General features: G+C 55.1%; 1 protein-coding gene across 1 annotated transcript in view; it reads left to right on the top strand.

The window, feature by feature from the left end:
- The window catches only part of DPYSL5 (dihydropyrimidinase like 5), a gene marked incomplete at its 3' end in the record, with an annotated part of 6,664 nt that continues 6,204 nt past the window's right edge, over positions 6,450-6,909 (top strand). Inside the window, 1 exon segment of the mRNA XM_021392790.1 lies at positions 6,450-6,527.

Raw genomic sequence — 6,909 nt, 5'->3', positions numbered from 1 at the left:
TGACAGTGACAGTGAAGGAGATGGTCATGGTGACAGTGACGATCATGGTGATGGTCATAGTCTCGGTGATGGGTCATGGTCATGGTCATGGTCATCGTGACAGCTGTGATGATGGTCATGGTGATGGTGACTCTGGCGGTCATGATGATGGTGATGGTGACGGTCGTGGTGACAGTCACGGTGGCAGTGACAGTGGCGAGGACAGCAGCCTGGCAGCAGAGTTCCGGAGCCGGGTGCATTCAGCGGTGCTGCGGTGCGGATGGTGCTCAGCGCTCGGGAGTCAGATGCGGTGCGCGGGGGGAGCGCAGGGACTGGTGCTAAGGCACGGGGGGGCCCCGTTGCCGTCTCTTCCTGTAACTGTGAAAGGGGGGGTCCCGTGCGCGGGGCGGGGGCCAGGACACCCCCGGCCCCCCCGTGCCACCACCGCCGCCGGCAGCTCGGTGCTGGGTGCTGGCTAATGCGCAGCGAGCCGGCCGGCGGCGTTGCAGGGTGCTCGGAGAGGTGCTCGAGGCGGGGGGTCCCCATGGTGCTAGGAGGGGGCCAAGCCGCGGGGCTGGGGCAGTGCTGCAGGTCCTGCATGGTGCTGGGTGCAAGGCCTGTGTGGTGTGTGCTGCAAAATGGCTGCAAAGCCCACATTGCCCTGCAGCGCTGGGTGCAAGTCCTGCAGCGCTGAGTGCAAATCCTGCACCACTCTGCAATGCTGGGTGCAAATCCTGAAGCGCCAAATGCAAACCCTGCACGGCCCTGCAGCACAGGGTGCAAACCCTGCATGGTCCTGTAGCACTTTGTCCGTCCCGCATTGCACTGCAGCACCAGATGCAAGCCATGCGTGGCCCTGCAGCATAGGGTGCCAATTTTGCAGGGTCCTGCAGCACTGATGCAGGTCCTGGCATGGCCCTGCAGTACCAGATGCAAACCTGGCGTAGCCCGGCAGCGTAGGGTGCAAACATTGCGTGGTGCTGCAGCGCTGTTTGCCGGTTGTGCGTGGTCCTGCAACACCAGGTGCAGAGCAATGCATAGCCCTGCAGCGTCGGCTCCAAACTTGGCGTGGCCCTGCAGCACAGGTCGCAGGCCCTGCATGGCCCAGCAGCAGAGGGTGCACACTTTGCACGGACCTGCAGCACTGCTCGCAGGTCGTGCGGGGCGCTGCGACACCCGATGCGAGCTGTGCACGGCCCTGCAGCACCAGAGCAAGCGATGCACGGCCCTGCAGCACGCGGTGCAATGCAGCACAGGGAAGCAGCAGCTCCTCCGTTGCAGCACAACTGGAAGGCGCCCGCGGCAGCGGCCCCCGCTATGGGGGATGCGTGGGGAAAGAGTTCCGTTTTTAACGTCCCCGACCCACAGCTTTTTTTAAGACAAACAGACACCTTTTGTTGCACAGCCCTAGATTTAAAAAAAAAAAAAGAAAGAAAAAATAAAGAAAAATTAAAAAAAAAATTAAAAAAAAAAAAACGAAACCTAAATTCCTTAAGATCCGCTGAGGGATAGGTGACAAACACGGTGCTAAAACGTTTTATTAAGAATATATATTGTTAACTTAAGTCTGCTGTCCGGACAATGACTGTTTGTTTCGTTTTCTCGTAGTGGAGTTTCAAAGAGCACTATAATTTTACTCTGATATATTATTATTAAAAAAGTAAAAGGCAAAAAAAAAAAAATCATAAAAAAAAGACGAAAAAAAAAAAGGAGAAGCGAATGAAAGGAAAAAAAATGGGGGAAAAAATGAAAGAAAAAAAAATGAAAGGAGAACAGAAAAAGGAAAAGAGGAAAGGAAAAAAAAATAAGAGAAAAAAAATGAAAAAAATGAAAAAAAAAAAGAAAAAAAAAAGAAAAAAACCCAAAAAAAAAAAAAAAAGGCATTTTAACTTTGTACTTGAAGCCAGCCGCGCTCGCGTGTTTCCGCCCCGCGCCCTGGAAGCCGCCGCAGCGCCGCCGTGTGGGGAACGCCGTGTGCTGCCCCGAGGGATCGCCGCGTCGAGTTGGGACCGCTCCTCCGCCGGGCCCCGCCGCCCGCGCCACATTCCGCCCCGCGCCCGCGCCCTTCCTCCTCCTCCTCCTCATCCTCCTTTCTCTCTCTCTCTCTCTCTCTCTCTCTCTCTCTCTCTCTCTCGGTTCGTTCCTTTCGTTTTCGCGTTGTTTTGGGGTTTTTTTTTTTTTTTCGGTTTTTTTTTTTTTTTCGTTTTTGTTTGGTTTTTTTTTTAGGGTCGCTTCTCTATTTATTGCCGGGAGCTGTGTACATTTCACCGTACGGTTCGCCTGCGGCCACTGCCCGGCGCTCTGTTGTATCTGTGTGAGTATTGCTCGTGACATTGCTGTTCTGAACTAATTAAGAGGTCAAATGCGTGCAGCAGGTGTAGGAAGTCTGTCCGTCCCGCTCCCATCCCATCCGCCTTTTTATTTTTTCTCTGGTGCCCGGAAAAATACCATAAAGATGAGCTCCTTTCTAATGTACCTGTGCTGGAGAACACTTGAATAAATGTACTGTTTTTGTGCAAAAAAAAAAAAAAAGGAGAAAAAAAAGAGGAAAAAAAAAGAGAAAAATAGGTCTCCGCGTGGTTCCGTGCGGCGTCAGTGGGACGGGGCCCTTCGGTGTGGGGTGCCATTGGTGATGGAGACCTTAATAGGGGGTGGGATCCCCATGGGTGATGGGACCTCATTGGGTGATGGAGGTCTCAGTGGGTAATGGGATCCCAGTGGGTGATGGGATCCCAAAGGGTGGTGGGGTCCTGATGGGTGGTGGAGTCTCAATGTATAGTGGGATGTCAATGGGTGATGGGATCTCTATGGATGACGGGGTCCCAATGGGTGATGGAGACCTCAGTGGGTGGTGGGATCCCAACAGGTGATGAGATCCCAATGGGTGGTGGTGTTCCTGTTGGTGATGGAGTCCCAATGGGTGGTGGGATCCCAGTGGGTGGCTGGACCACAATGAGTGATGGAGACCTCATTGGCTGGTGGGATCCCAATGGGTGATGGGGTCCCAGTGGGTGGTGGTGTTCCTGTTGGTGATGGAGACCTCAATGGGTGATGGGATCCCAGTGGGTAGTGGTGTTCCCGTTGGTGATGGGGTCCCAGTGGGTGATGGGACAGCAATGAGTGATGGCAGCCTCAGTGGGTGATGGGTTCTCAATGGGTGATGGAGTCCTATTGGGTCCCCCAATAAGGGATCTCAGTGGCTGATGGGATCTCAGTGGGTGATGGGATCCCAATGGGTAGTGGAGTACCAGTGAGTAGTGGGATCCCAGTGGGTGGTGAGATCTCAATGGGTGATGGGATCTCAGTGGGTGATGGGGGTCCCAGTGGGTTATGGGTTCTCAGTGGGTGATGGGATTCCTATGAGTGATGGAGATCTCAGTAGATTATGGGATCCCAATGGATGATGAGGACCTCAATGGGTGATGGAGTCCCAATGGGTGATGATGTCCCAGTGAGTGATGGGGTCCCAATAGGTAGTGGGGGTCCCAATGGGTAGTGGAGTCTCAATGCGTACTGGGTACTCAATGCGTACACTCAATGGGTGATGGGATCTCAGTTGGTGATGGGGTCCCATTGGGTAGTGGCATTCCCATTGGTGATGGGGTCCTAGTGGGTGATAGAAACCTCAATAGGTGATGGAATCCCAGTAGATGATGGGATCCCAGTGGGTAATGGAGTCCTCAATGAGTGATGGGTTCCCAGTGGGTAGTGGTGTTCCCATTGGGTGATGGGGTCCCAGTGGGTGATGGGATCCCAGTGGGTGGCTGGACTGCAGTGAGTGATGGCGACCTCAGTGGGTGATGTGTACTCAATTGGTGTTGGGGTCCTATTGAGTCCCCTAGTAGGGGACTTCAGTGGCTGATGGGGTCCCAGTAGGTGATGGAAACCTCAGTGGGTGATGAGATCCCACTGGATGGTGGGATCTCAGTAGGTGATGAGTTCTCAGTGGGTGATGGGGTCCTATTGGGTCCCCCAGTAGGGGATCTCAGTGGCTAATGGAGTCCCAGTGGGCGGTGGAGTCCCAGTAGGTAGTGGAATCCCAATGGGTGGTGAGATCTCAGTGGTTGATGAGATCTCAGTGGGTGATGGGGATCTCAGTTGGTTATGGGTTCTCAATGGGTGACGGGGTCGCATTGGATAGTGGTGTTCCCATTGGTGATGGGGTCTCATTGGGTGATAGAAACCTCGATGGTTGATGGGATCCCAGTGGATGATGGGATCCCAGTGGGTGATGGAGATCTCAAAAGATGATGGGGTCCCAATAGATGATGGGATCCCAATGAATGATGAGAACCTCAGTGGGTGATGAGGTCCCAGTGGGTGATGGGGCCTCAGTGGGTGGTGGGGCCTTATGGATGATCAGTGGGTGATATGTTGGCATGGGTAGTGGGGTCTCGATGAGTGGTGGGCTCTCAGTGGGTGATAGATTCCCATGGGAAGTGGAGTTACAGTGGGTCCAATTAGGTAGTGGCATTCACGTTGGTGATAGGGTCCAAATAGGTGGTGGGGTCCCAATGCATGATGGTGTCCCAGTGGGTGGTGGGATCTCAATGAGTGATGGAGATCTCAGTGGGTGATGGAACCTCAGTGGGTCATGGGATCCCAGTGGATGATGGAAAACTTCAGTGGGTCATGGGATCTCAGTGGGTGACAGGATCCTAATAGATGACAGAGACCATAATGAGTGAAGAAGACCACAATGGGTGATGTGTTCTCAGTGGTGATGGAGATCTCAATGGGTGATGGGGACTAAAGTAGGTGGTGGTATCCCAACTTGCCAACGGTTTACGGGCGTTCGGCCCGGTTCTGTGACGAAGGGGACGGGGGATCCACGGGCCCACGCCCCGGGAAAAAGGGAAAAAGGGAAAAAGGGAAAAGGGTAAGGTGATGCCTCTACTAGCGACGATAAGACGGCTGGAGAGCAAGGTGCTGCGAAGACGAGAGACAGCAGAAAAAGGGAACAAGGTCTCGTGATCTGCAAGTTTTTATACTGTGAGCTTTTATCTTTTCCCTCCAGCTGGAAAACGGTAACAGAGGAGCAAAGTACCGTGGGGAATGTAGTAGTCTTTCTCTTCTGAGAACCAGGTACATTCACTACATGATGTTATGATGTGGAGTACCAATAACCGAAAATCAGAAAACCATGACACAACTGATTATGGGATCCCAATGGGTGATGGAGACCTCAATGGGTGATGGGGACTTCAGTAGGTGATGGTATCCCAACTGATTATGGGATCCCAATGAGAGATGGAAACCTCCACAGGTGATGGGGCTCCAATGGGTGTTGAGGTCTCTGTAGATGATGGAATCCCAATGGATGGTGGGGTCACTGTGGGTGATGGGATCCCTTCCAATGGGTGGAAGAGTCTCAGCAGGCAGTGGGGTCCTGTTGGTGATGAAGATCTCCACAGGTGATGGGATCCCAGTGGGTGATAGGGACCTCAGTGGATGATGGGATCCCAATGAGTGGTGGGATCCCATGGGTGGCAGGATCCTAATGGGCGGGATGGCCCCTGTGCCAGGTACCAGGGGCTGCAGTCTGAGCTCAGTCCCATGGGGAGCACACATCAGAGCTCTGCTTTTGCAGCACAAGACTGTGGGGCCCTGCACTGTCTCCCCACAAGCCGTGGGTCAGAAATCACCTGAGATGGCACCTGCCTCAGTTTCCCCTATGGGGTCTATAGGGGACTCTATAGGGAGCTACAGGGTCTATGGGGTACTGTAGCGGGCTTTAGGGTCTATAGGAGATCTATAGGGGACTACAGAGGTCTGTAGGGGGCTATGGGGATCAATAGGGGGCTAGGAAGCTATAGGGGTCTATGGGGGGCTATAGGGGACTACCAAGGTCAACAAGGGGTGTAGAGAGTTGTACAGGGCTATAGAGGGTCTGGAAGGGACATGGAAGCTATAAGAAGCTATAGGAGATGTATAGGGTGTCATAAGGGATGGTAGGGTCTATGGGGGGGCTATAGAGTCTCTAAGGAGCTATAGTAGGGAGCTACAGGGTCTCTACAGGGCTAAAGCATCTACGGGGGTTTATAGGGTATATAGGAGTCTATAGAGGGCTATAGGGGGCTATGGGAGGGCTATAGGAGGCTATATGGTCTATAGGGTCTATAGGAGACCTACAGACTCTATAGGGTGCGTAGGGGCACTGGTCCGTCTATGGGGCAATGCAACTGGGCCTTCCGGGGCGGGGCGACCACTGGGGGCTGAGCTCAGCCAATGAGATGCCGGGGGAGCCGTGGTCAGCCAATGGGATTCCGCGAGGCGCTGCCATCAGCCAATGGCATTTCACGTAGGGCCCTGTGGGCGGGGCCCTCGGTGCCGTACCCACGGCAACGACAGGTGCCGCCGGGTGGGCGCGGTCTCACAGCCGGGCCCCGCCCCTTACACCTGCCCATCAGCAGGCCCCGCCTACGAGCGGGAAATGCGGGCAACGATTGGACGAACGTTCGAAGGGCCCCGCCCCCGGGGGCGTGGCTTGAGGGATAGCGGAGCGGAGCGGAGGGTGCGGCGGGAGCGGAGCGGAACGGAGAGCGGAGGTACGGGCGGGAGGATGGGGCGCGGCGCGATGCTCGGGGTGTTATTATGGGATGCTCGGGGCGCTGTTATGGGATGCGATGGGATTCCGTGGGAAATGGCATTTCTGCTGCCGCCGGGCCCCGTTTGTCTCGCCCATATCGCGATAGGCGGGGCCTGATCGCGACAGGTGCGCGTATCGCGATGGGGCGGGGATGTCGCGATATGCCCCGGGGTCACCCCCACGCCCCGCTCACCCTCTCCCGCAGGTGGCTGCGTCGCGACGGGGCCAAGGTTAGGCGCGGGGTATCGCGACAGGGCGGGGAACAATGGGGCTTTGTCTGCGGGGCGGTACCGGGGGGCTCGGGGGGAGGGGAGCGGCGGCGGTACCGGAGAGAAGGGGGG

Source organism: Numida meleagris, chromosome 3 (assembly GCF_002078875.1).
Source record: "Numida meleagris isolate 19003 breed g44 Domestic line chromosome 3, NumMel1.0, whole genome shotgun sequence".
NCBI classification, from domain to species: domain Eukaryota; kingdom Metazoa; phylum Chordata; class Aves; order Galliformes; family Numididae; genus Numida; species Numida meleagris.
This window is presented reverse-complemented; position numbering and strand designations above follow the sequence as displayed.